At 40.0% G+C, this 12,965-nt stretch overlaps 1 protein-coding gene across 5 annotated transcripts in view; it reads right to left on the bottom strand.

The window, feature by feature from the left end:
* DGKH (diacylglycerol kinase eta) overlaps window positions 1–12,965 on the bottom strand; it is a 168,053-nt gene that overhangs the window by 134,601 nt on the left and 20,487 nt on the right. The window contains exon 1 of one of the 5 annotated variants that reach the window (XM_075741777.1): window positions 3,266–3,354. The exons of the other annotated variants lie outside the window; for them this stretch is intronic. The gene's annotated coding sequence lies outside the window, so the exon portion shown is untranslated. Of the gene's footprint in view, window positions 1–3,265; window positions 3,355–12,965 lie in introns of those variants that run through there. 5 annotated transcript variants of the gene reach the window in all.

Genomic DNA, 12,965 nt, shown 5'->3' with positions numbered 1-12,965 from the left:
TTAAAGCATTTGCTCTGATGGTGCAGTTGTACAGGCATCATGAAACCTCCAATTTATTTCCAAATTCCAGTCACTCGACTGCAGATACGCTGTTTAAGAACGCCGCCAGGCTGAGATGGTATGAAAACAACAGATTACACACACAGCCAAGAATCCCTGTGCGAACATCCCAGCTTTTTTCTCACTTGTTTCTGCTTCCCATTTTTTCCCCTGATTATTTCTGAGCCAGGTCAAGTTCACCACACGGGCTGCACAAACCTCCCTCTTCCTTTCCCCATTTCCTTTCTAGTTTTAAATTAATAGATGAACGTAGCTCCCCTCCTCTGTTAAAAGGCTGTGTTTATCCCCAGTTTAACATAATTCTATTTTTTTTTTTTGTAAAATTAATCTCCAGCATGATCAACGGAAGTTTTCCACATGTTCTATTTGGATGAGCGTGTATTAGTTAGTGGGTCCTATTTTTAGCCATTTTGCCTTACTTTACAGTTTATTTCCTTAAATAGCAATTTGGATATCGACATAGAACTACGCAGACGAAAAATAAAACATATTCCCTGTTTCACATACATTTAGGGCCATGGAATTTTAAGGTTATAAATAGGAATATCTGAACTGAGAAGAAGTGAAATTTAGCATCATAAGGTTAAACTAAGAAACTTGATTATTTTGATGTGGCAACTTATACAGATTTTTTTCATGGGAAATCAATCCATTTAATTTTAGATATTTTTTTTTTAAACGATGGAGCTGCAGCAGCTGCTACAGAATTTACTGGTAATCTCAATTATACTATAAGTTTTATTCTGAATCCCCTTTAAAGCTGAGGCACCTCAACTGAGGTGGACAGGATCTCCCTCTGGAGGCCTTCAGAGGCATCTTCCTCTCTCTCCTGACAAGGTAGGAAACTTGGTTTCACAACAGGTTGGCTCCTGCATGCAAACTCAGCCTAAAGATGCTCATTCTCTGCTTCCCATTCCCCACCACCCCCCTACAGTGACCTGTACTCCACCCCCCTGTCAACTATGCCAATGCAACCTCGATCAATGAAATGACTGAAGTAAAAAAAAACATTGTTTTCTTTTTAAAAATTATTTTCAGCCCAGATCATGTCAAAAATCTCATTTACAGAGCGAGCCATAAAACTACACCAACATAACTAAAAGGAGCAAATGGCAACACCAAAAAGAAGCCATAGAAGGAGACCACCATGGAAGGCATAAATTTCTTAACAGGGTTTCACCTCTGAATGGTGATACCATGATTAATACAATCAGTATGGCTTCACCATACTGGTAGTTCGAGTGTGCAACGCTGCAATGAGGCACAAAAGAAAGAGACCTTGCAAAGCCTCACTTCAAATCAGAGGAAAGTGCAATTCCTAGTGGTTTTGCAGAGCTCTGCCCAAACCAGGGAAAAATGGTAAGCTTTCTGATTAAGGTGTCCTGCTCGATGGAGCTGAGATGAGGGGAAAATCAGATGGTATTTTCAAACATGTTAGCAAGTCACGTAACCGTGTTAGTTACCCACACTGGAGTAACTTCTTTTGCAAGGCAGATGTATCAAACACAGGACCAGGAGGAGCTCCATCGTATACTGGAGCTTGCTGGTTTTCATAGCTTTCATACAAGTTCAAATTAACCAAAAATCCACTTCACAAACAATGCAATGCATTTACCCATGCGCTTTTTTGATGCATTCGCTTCAGGTTTTCCCCTTCTTTTCCTTATCTCCATTTTCACTCTACAGCCTAGCAAGCTCATCTTCCATAACCACCTAAGCATCCCAGTGACAACCCTTGCACTTAATCTACCTTAATCTTTGATAAATCAGTCACATCCTCTGTATGATAATATATAGCAAAATATAATAACATAAAATAACCCCCTTCTCCTGTGGGGATACTTCTGTGCTGCCAGTAACTTCCAGAACATACTCACTAACTCCAAATGGGCTTCCCATTTTTATACTACTTAAGAAGTAAACTTACTTAGTCAAAACTGAGACTGGATTTTTTTTTCTTTGACTTAACTTTATGTTTAGTATTTTACAGCTTTTTACTAGAACTGTTTCATGACATGAACAACTTACTTAAAGAAGATATTTGATATTCAGAGCACACTTCTGCTTCATAACAATGCAGACAGTTCAATACGGATTATAATGGAAACATCACCAAATCAAACCTCCTAAATTGTTTAATACTATACAATGCTAAAAGTTACTATTTAATGGTCACATTTAAAAGTAACTTAAGTAAAAGAAGAAAGCAGCTGTGCGTTCAACAGGCAACTGTTCTCTTGCTTCTTCGTGCTTTGAAAATAAGGCATTTTAAACTATCAGTTTATCTACTAGTACATATATCAGTCAGTATTCAGCAACACAGTATAATGTTCTCCTTGATAGGTTCTAAATACCTGTTCCTGCAACGTCAAGTACATAGTTATTTTAGTAAAGTAAGACTCCCAAGTATCTGTCTTTTGCGTAAAAAGCTTCAAGAGGAAGCTGATGATCTAGCTGTTGCCAAAATGTATTTTTTAAAATTGATGTTATAATTAAGAAAATTAGTATGAAGGCAGCCACAAACCACTCTTGTAATAACGCATAATGCAATGTTTTACACTAAGTGTTCATAACTACTCATTTTCATCTTCACAGAAATGGGGAACAACATAAAACTAGGATAATATATTTGTACTTCCAGCAGCAACACAAAATCATCAGTTTGATTCCTGCACAGCAATATTCTGGATCTTTGCTATTGTCAGTAAATACGAAAAGTTTGAGAAGAAAACATTATGAGGAAGGGGGGGGAAGATGGTTTCAGGTTAAGTGATATTTATATACCTCAAATTAAAGAAAATTTAAGAAGACAGGTGCTGCACAAAGTACTAGGTATCCACTACATATTATTAAAATAAACCAATTACAGATAACAGCATATATTACAGAAAAAGAGACAGTTGTAAATTAAAAAAATATAAAACAAAAAATGAAAATGAAACAGAAGATAAACACAAATACACACAAGACCTGAAAGAGCCGAGAACTAGAGACCAACGTGATTTCCTCCAATATACTGATTATAAAACAAATATATTTTAGAAGAAGCAATGCTCACCGCACAGGTTTACTGAACTTAAATGCTACTGCTGAAATGAGCTCAGTTAAAATCCATCATTATTAGACACATTTGCCTTTACACAGAAATCTGCTTTTACAGATACGCACTTATAGTTCGCAGGCTTAATTTTCCTACAATACTTACTGCTTCACTGATTCTCTAGGACTATGTCTTCGACAAAGCCAAAAGTCTAGTCTAACTCTTATTTCCCAGGAGTTTCCTCACAAGTCTGCTAAAGACAAGATTTCGAGTACATACTGTGGCTATTCTGCCTCTCAAGGTTTTTATATGCCACTGCCCTGAGTCAGATTTATTACTCCCCACATAATCTAATATAGAAAGAATTCACCCCATTGGCTAAACCGCACAGCGAAATGTTTCTATATAAAGCAATATTTTGAGCTTCCAGTTTGGGATGTTCCATGAGCATGACACTTTGAAGGAAAAGAAAATTTCCATCTACGAGTAAATAGAAAGCTACACTCCAAATATTTTCAGCTATTTGAGATATTTTTAAACATCTGCATTTTTTTATCAGCATCAGCACAGTTCAAACTGGAGAGAAACGTGAGATTGAACCAATGCGGAGCTCAAAGGAGGGAGCAGCCACTCCTCCTGCTCCTCCTCGCTGCCTACCCAGGGTCAGGTAAGAGATGGGAGCTATGAAGAGAAGAAATGAAACGCAAAAAAAAAAGCACTCCTGCTCATCTCCCAGCATCTTTCATGTTCACACAGAAGCCTCTTTGCAATGGATGACCTCTGTGCTGTGGGTAATTTAAGGACTGAAACATGAAAGGCACAAGTGATACGGGTGGAACCCAAAATACAGAACTGGGGATGGAGGGTGGGGGGGTGGAAGAGAAAGAAAAAAGGGAGGTGGATGCAATGGCACAGATGACTTAAGTGCAAAACCACTGGAGTGAAGGATGGGGGAGAAAAAGCATAGAAGAAACATGAGGAGGTGGAAACACCGGAACCTTTACTGAATAAAAGCCCTGTGCCTCCCAAGGTCACCTCAACCAGTTGACACCTGACACTTTGACTTGTCTACACATCCTAAAAACTTCTACTAACATCTTTCACTAACACCTATACTTTAAAAAATCATTTTTCCTCGTCTAAAACAGCAGTTGATTAAAGCAATCTTCTAATAAAGAAAAATCAGTTATTTATATTCCAGTATCAAAGAGCTGCACTTGCCTTTGTTCTCATTAAATGTGCCTCATCTACACATATTAGCGATTTACTTACCTATAAGGGAAGTGAAACAGCTTAGGTGTTCATTACAAGATGCATTTTCCCTGTTTTGCAAGCATCCTTTTTTAATGCCTATCATACGGTGTGTACACTCCTGCAAGTCAGCTGATCTCCTAAGTCTTGTGCAAATTCAATCCACCAATATACTTAGTGAATGAAAACACAATTCTCCTTCCCATGCTATTTTGATTCATACTTTCCATGAAGATATTAACAAAATCAATCATGAAACGCTTGACACTTTGTACTTCTACAGAGCAGTCTTAAACTGGTAGAACTGCCCTATTGAAAGTCACTTTCACGTAGTGGAAAAGGGCACGGGAAAGATTAATTAGATCTGTGAGATTTGCCTTGAACAGTGAGTGAAATCATGACTGTGAGTATTCAGAGAGTTTTTTGTGAGTGAATTGTTCTTGGTATCCAAATACACGGCTACCTTATTCGGGTTCTTATTTAACCTGCTCTTCCAAGGTAATTAATACAGCATTTCACCAGGAGACCTAAATGCTAGGTAGGACTTGGTAACTCTCTCCCTACCAAGCACCAACACAGTCATCTTTTAGGGAGCAGAGCAGATCACCTCCAACTACCTGGAGAAATTATATGTATAATTATGTGTATAATTACAGCAGAAGAAAATAAATGCCCCCCAGAATGGCTAATGCACACCCAAAAACTAAATTGCTGGGAAAAGGGAGGAGAAGGAAAGCAGTAATATCCTGTAGAAGCCTCTGGCATTAACAGCAAACTGCTCCATCAGCCTCCATGTTAGCAAGTCCCGCTGCTGACTGATTGTCACATGGATAAAGTAAAACCTGACCAGATAATGGAAAGTGATAAAAAAGGGATGCCCAAAAGATGAGGGGGAAATGTGATGAATTGCTTTGGAGAAGCACCCTTTTTCTTTCCACCTGCTATAGGGGGAGTTTGGGTGACAAGGTTGATGACTAACCTTGGTATCAGTGAAACAAAGTGACATGAATCCCACCTTACCTGCACCTTTCAGAGGTTATGAAAAAATTACTATATTCACAATACAAAAGCTAAATTTCCCTCTATTATCCCGTTAGCTGTATGTATTGCACAATTTTTATGTAAAACAATTTGGTTCAGCAAAGTAGTTTAATCAATTTTTCATATAGCTTTTCTGACAATCTATTTTCACCTCAGAAAGCACTATGGTTTTATATTCAGACTGATGGTTAGAAGCATTTCAGATGACAGATATCATCTATATTTATTTGCCTCATAAAGCACTTTCTTGAAGGCAAAGCACAATAAAAGGAGCATGAATTCTCTAATGAAAGAGGTATTCATATTTGTATTTCTGAAACTGCAAGCATTTAAAAGTAATTATTCAAGGATTGCTTGAGAAATGTTGCATGGACACGATATGTGGATGATGCAAACCTAAGTGGCAAGAAGATCTAGCTAGAAAATTATATCAATATCAAAAACCAAAGATCCCTTTCTCTCAAAAAACCACATAGTTTAGACTCTTTTTTCATATTGTCTGTAACAAAACAGATGAAGATCAGTCCATTATTACCAGACACTTTTCCAGATACATCTGCTGTACCTCAACTCTGAAGTTTATTAGTTCATGACTTTATTAGAGAAGCCTAGAAGTAACCAGGTAAATGGGATGTAGTTCATTAGCAGCTCTGAACAGAATACACACTAATTCGGTGTTGCAACATGTAAAGTGAATGGTATTAGGGAAAGCAATTTTAGATAATGAAATTTTAAATACTTTATATTCTATTAAGTTGCTTCCAGACTCCATTGGACAAAAGACAGACAGACAGAATCAGCTACAGAGTTAATTATCCCTCTTTTAGATCTTTCTAGTGAAATAGCCTGTTCTACTGATAAATTGATTCACCAACCTAATACTGAGGTTATAAACGAGAAGTTCATTGACCTGCTGAATTATGGCCGCATACAGCTTTTTGTAAGAAAACTTATATTACCAGCTTTGATAAAATTGTTGGACACGAGATACAAAGTGTAAAAAAAAAAAATTTTAAAAAAATGTAGTGCGATCATTAAAAATATGCATCTTATTTCAAGATCATCCATGAGTTTTTATTGCCATCCAGTCCCTGCAACCATTGAGACATTCACTGGGAAAAAATGCTAGGCGCTGCCAAGGTATATTGTTTATTGGCATAGAGACCAAGCGCTGAAATGAGTAGTTCCATCAGGTATGCATTCAGCATAAACCAAACATCACTTGCAACGAAATGATGTAACAAATGTAAAAGTGAAAAGAAAAAGAAGCTGTGAACGAGAAGCAAGCGCAGCACTCCCAATAACATGGGGATGGGAGGAGATTTCCAGGGCACCAACTCTGGGCACAGCAATAAAATACCAATTGCAGAGTCCACCGCTGTTTCTTGCATCATTATTTTTTTTGACGCTGTCAAAGGTTGGCTCGCACTTGATCTCGACAGGTGCCGGGATGCCGCGGCTGATGCCAGTCCAGCCCTGCTGACTCACTGTGGCAGGTGCTGCCCATCAATTCCCACCCCTGCCCCCCCCCCCCCCCCGAAAAAAGGGAAGGTGACCCCTCCAGCCATGCCACCCAGAAACAAAGAGAAACCTTAAGTGTTCTGTGGACACCCAGCCAACGTGCTGCATCCGAAGGTCTTTCTCCAAGGTCACCTTCTTGAAAACTCATCAAGTTTCTGTACATACTTTACTGGTTAAACACGTGCAATATGAAGATGCGTCTCTGGATGCACAAGCCCCACAGTAAAGAACTACTTCAGCAACTGAGCTTTCAGAAAGGATAGCCAGTTCTTACCCCGGTATAATAAAACATTCAATTCTGCCACCTTTGTTTGTAAAATCAAAGTTCTCTTAGAGGCAACTGTGCTCATGTAACAGAGGCAATCTTTTTTTAATTGGTTTTCCAACTAGTTGGCTTCCAAGGCTTTCCTCATTTCCTGCAAAGATAAAAGGGCCGTATTCTCTATCATACCTAAGATTTCAGTCAGAATAAGAACTTCCATTTACTTCATTCACTTAACTCCAGGAGATGCTGTTCCCAAGAAAGGATTAAAGCTTCAGGGTTTGAATCACCGGGGCAGATCTACTGAGACTTTTTGCTGGGAGTCTGGGAGCTCAAAACAAAACAGAAACTGTCCCGACACCCTTCCCAGCAAGAAGTCTTTTCATCTTCCTCCCGTGGAGCAGTTCAGAAGCTTCGCCATGAGGCGGAGAAGACCTCTCTATATTCCATGCCAAAAACCCACATACATTTGGCTGCCTTTCCCCCTCCCAAGGGCTTCTATCCTGCCTCCAGATTCTCTCACAAATCATCAGATAAGCCAGGCTTGTCCATGCCTTGATGGGAAAACAGACAGTTCTTCCGTGTAATGGCTTTGTAATGGCCTCTCCAGACGTACTGTTCTCTTTGGAGAATGGTTTCTCTCTAGAAGGGGATCCAGGTGGTCCTTAGGGACTCCTGAGCTTGTCATAGCTGCTTCCTCTTGCCTGGGAATGGAAAAGCTTTTGATCTTAGCTTAAACAGTCATAAACTGAGGTTTGGTGCCATTAGCCAGCCAGCCTCCACCTTCTTTCCCTTTAGGTGGGCATAGCAAAAAGGCACCAAACAACTCTGAACCCTGGAACTAATACTTTATTATAACTTGTAATATACCTATAAACAGTGAAAATTCAGAACAGCCAAGTGAAATATTTAAAAGCTTTGAATACAAACCTCCCCCTAACTACCCACAGCCTTAGAGTCAAGTCTCTGCTCTGTAGACCAGCAATTCTCAGTGCCTTCCTCAACTGAACACATTCTTCAGGAGCCTCTCTGGGCTTCTAAGAAACCTCTCCTTCCATCACTTCTATGGCTTGCCTGTTCTCCTGCAAATCCTCAAAAGCTAAAGGTACCAACTCCCCCTCCCTCCTCTCTCCTAGCCAGAGAGCAAGAGGCAAAAAATGGTAAGCAAGCTGTCTTCTACCCTATTTCCCACACTCCCCTTCACCTGAAGCAAAAAGAGACAACATTTGTACAGATAACAATGAATAAATCAATTTAAATACTTCTACCATCTGTCACAGTGTTTCTTGTTTCCTAAAGCAACGAATGATCTGAAAATCTGGTATGAGGTACAGTTGGCTCTTCTTGGAGGTCAAGAAACTTCTAGTGAGAACAGAGTAGAGAGAGTATGCAGAAGAGGTGTTAAGACGGATGTTAGGTCTCCCAAAGCAATGTCTTGTACCTTCACTTTCACAGCAATCAAAATCACAGCTACTAAGAAATCACTGCTTTTTGGCAGCCTATATATTAGCAGGATATGTATACTGGCCTTGCCCTTGAATTCAGATTTCTGTTTAAGAGAAAATAAAGTTACCCAGGTCCTTTGTTTTATTCTCCAACTTCTGCTCTGTTCACGGTAAGAGACTGCTTTAAACACCATAAGATTTTCAAGAGCATTCAGCATCCACAATTCCCATTTAGGCATGTAAATCAGTCAATCTGGATTTGCTGGATGCTGAGTGCTCTTGAACAGCTGCCCTATCTACTACTTCTGTACCACTTCACCTACCACTCACTAGATTTAAAGATGACATTGATAGACAGTGCACTACTCAGCAGTAACTTTGATCGTTAGGCACACAGGGAGAATGGTTCTGTCATGGTACAAAAATGCGCTTCATAACGATACAATCTTCCTCACATCTCTGAACTTAAGTGTTTAAATTACATACTTCAACTTTCGTCAACAATGACAATAAAACCAACTTCCCAAGTATCCTCATTTCTCAAACACTTGCACAATTCATCCTAGGTTGCAGCAGGTGATCATGGAACAGAGACTCGTTCTCTCAGTGCACATAGATACGGGTGTGTTAATTTTGCTTGTTTGATACTTTCTTGATACTAAAACACTTGGAAGAGGCTATTATCAAATGGCTGAAGGGAATATGCCATGATTAAAAATGCAGAGCTTTTGCTTCCAGGCCTTTCATTAGGAAGGTAAGAATTCGTACTCTTCTGAAAACTAAAGAGGAGGCATGGACATTCCCAGTTGTTGTCATGGATACAGAGCCGAGAAAAATGTCATTGTACCCCTGCAGATAAACGCATGTGCCAACTGCTTGGAATACGCGGTGGTAAAACCACTGCACATGTTAAAAATTCTCACATGGCCATCAGGTTCCTCTCGAAATGAGCACTAAATAAAAAATAATTTTAAAAAAAAGTTATTTTTAAACATAAAGGTTATGGCATGAAGGAAGAAAAGGCTAGGCGGTTTAAAAAAAAATGTTGGCACTTTCATAGTTCATGATGTCATGGAGGAAAAAATATTATGGAACAATAGTATGAGTAAAGGATCAAGTGTCAGCCCAACTTCGAGTTATCTGGATTTTGTCAGTGTGTGTTATAACAGTATTGTTAACTACAATAACTGTATTTCTTAGGTCAATGGATGATTAAAAAAAAACCAAAAAAATAAAAGCAACAAACACACACTGGAAAATTTTGAACTGGAGGAGCTCTGATCCTGATTAGACCATCTCATAGCACTGGCATTTTCACTTCGACTAGGGCACTTCGAATCTCTTTCTGCTTCAGCTTTACATCAACTACTTACTAGGGACACAGAACACAACAAAATGAAGAGGTTGAAAACAGGAGACTGTTCTTCCTCATACCGTTGACCTAGGTCCTTGAATGAAATAAAGCAATTACCAGGATGCTCCTGGAGTTTTGCTACACACTGGTTAACAGTATTTCATTGCACCATGCAGGTGGGGAAAAAGCAAATAATGTCCCTACAGAGAGCAGGCAAGGTTTTGGATTCTCCTCTCCTGGTAAAGTGGAAGCACACGACTCCCTCTCCCTCCTTCCGTAATCCTTCAGATACCGTGCTCTTAAATAAGCACAGAGAGAAGCAAAAGCAGGCTGCTGTGGGGCTGCCATTACCTTGAGAGAGTGAAGCATGGAGGGCATGAAGACAAGCAAGACTGGCTCTCTGCATGCAAAAAGAGGCCTTCAGCAGCATGGAAGAGATCATCCAAAGCGGAGGAGCTAATTCACCACTATGCAAAATCCAAAGAGATAAGGAAGCAGAACTGAGCACCCTGTTATAAATCTCTCCTCGTAAGTATTTTGGGACAGGCCTAAACAATACAATACTGTGTTTTGCAGAGATATGTGAGCTATCGCTAAATGAAGCACATTGGAACTGGAAGCAAGATAACCACTTTAGCATGATGTAACACCCCAGCTAATTAGCTCCGTTAGGAACAAAGCCTGAGAGGGCTGCGCTGGATCCAGAAAGCAAGCGAGTTCATTTAGGGCTAGCTAGGGCACCTCAGTACTGTCCTCCAGGAAGACACCCCCTCAATGTATCAGCTGAAGATGTAAAGCACGATACAATAAAAATAATTATCATTATCGTCATCATAGGAAGAGGCACAGTTTCACTGGAAAAGTCATTGTGAAATAGATGCTGTAAAAAAGAAAGGTGAGAACATACAATTACACCACAAAATGTTGGGATTTTTACCAAGGCTGGAAGGGAATGCCTCTGTCTGACACAGAGCACGGATTCTGCCTTAGCACAGATTCCTACACTGCTGCTTTCACAACAGGTCACAATGTGTATCCCAGCCAAGAAAATAGTTGTTGATGGGCGTTCTGCCATATCTGATCATCACTATGGCCCAGCACCCTACCCTGGTGTCCACTGCAACACAAAAGCCCTTTGAAGCTATCCAGTTGTTTTAGAAAAGCCACAAGAACAGAAAACTACTTTCAAGAGCTCACTCATGGGAGGCATCCCCCCCTTCCTGCCACTGTAACCAACAGACCTCACAGGCGTCTGACATCATGGCTACGTGGTATGCAATTTGGCTAAAGAAAAAAAAAAGGAAAAGGCATTTTAAAAAAGCGTTCAATAGATTCTATAGTACTCAGCTTAGGAGTTGTAACTTTTTCCTCAGGAATTAAATGTTTTCAGAAGAATCCCCAAGCTCATTTGGGAGGGGAAACAAAAAAGAAGAAAAAAAAAAACCAAACAACCTCTGGCCTTTCTAGTTTGACAGATAAGCTTTAAAATACAAGTTCATGTCATAAGTACAGATAATTATGGCATGAGAGTGCACATTTCAGAACACATATGCCTTGCAAAATGAAAATTTCATAATAGTTATAAAAGGGCTTCCAGTACCTGTATTCACATCCCAGCCCTTTGATCCCACTAGCCTAGTACACTTTCCACATTTGTGTAGGAGACAATTAGGGAAGTAAATGTTTTTGAATTAAAATAAGTTCTTATCCTCAGAAGACATACAAGGCTTAGAACATCATCATTTCACTCCTGAAAGATGGAAAGGGTTAGCTGGATTTTTAGGAGGACAGGCAGTCATGTTTTACTATTTGGACTCCAATAGCAGAAATTAAAAATATACTCTTAAATGAAACAACATCATGAATTCATAGGTAGGGACCCACCTGAGGAGAAACAAGGAAAAACAAAAAATGGAGTGCCTCAGGAGCTACAGATTGCAGACAAATAATGAACAATTTCATAGGCTGAACACTGCCCTCCAGGCAACATCCGCCATTTTAAGATCGACCCACAGAATTAAGTGTGTCCCATAAGCATCACTAGCTTCCGGCAGGAAAGCCCTTACAAAGCCATTATGACAGGCAATACCTGATATGGTGCTAGGGACGGAACAGCCACAGGTCACCTTACCGCCCAAAGTGCCCCATGATATTTCTAGGCACACACTTGCAGAAGCCAGCACAATCTACAGGCACTTAAACCCTGTTTCCTGTTTGCTATAAACTTCCTCAGTGTGATCTGCTTACTATGAATGCAGAAGGTCAGGTGTGTACTACGCACAGTGCACAAAGCAGTAAGATCTCACACGCTCTCTCTCCTACTCCAGAGATACTCCTTATTTCTTTACATCTGGGTCTCTGTCCAGAGCAGGAGCTTACACATAAGTGGATCAAGTACTCCATCCTTCCTTGCTGATGTACTGAACACTCTCTCCTCCACTGAGCCTTCATTTAAGCTTGTTGGCTGTGACAACACATGAAGACACCCTAGAAGGTACAACAGTTCTATTTGTTGGCAACATTATGCTCACATCCAGGCCAAAAAAAAAAAAAAAAAAAAAAAGGCATAGAGGTCACTGAAAGAGACAGTCAAGCTAAGCATTCACTGGGATGTGCAGTTCCAGATCTCCAAAACATTGCCCAGAAAGCTGTTCCCAAGTTACTTTGCTGTTTGCAAACAATCCTCTACCTCTGCTTTGATCTAGCTTCAGAAGGAAGCTGTCCCACACGTTAGACTCATTTAAACTGCCCCAATGAAGTGTCCTGGCTGCCCTCTCCATCCTTCATTTTCTTCCACAGAAGCTTTTAGGAACACGAAGCGTATCCATCCCCCTTATCTAAATCCCAGGATGCTAACAATTCAAATTGTCCTCTTTTCAATGCAACTCGTGAAAATAACAAAGAAGATAAAAACCTCCCACCAGTGCTCAGGCAGCTGGTTGCCTATATGCACCGAACCCGGCACAGGTTGCCAAGAGACTGCAATGATGA

Source organism: Balearica regulorum, chromosome 1, assembly GCF_011004875.1.
Source record: "Balearica regulorum gibbericeps isolate bBalReg1 chromosome 1, bBalReg1.pri, whole genome shotgun sequence".
Lineage (NCBI taxonomy): Eukaryota > Metazoa > Chordata > Aves > Gruiformes > Gruidae > Balearica > Balearica regulorum.
The sequence above is the reverse complement of the archived record's forward strand: the minus strand, read 5'-3'. Positions and strand labels throughout refer to the sequence as shown.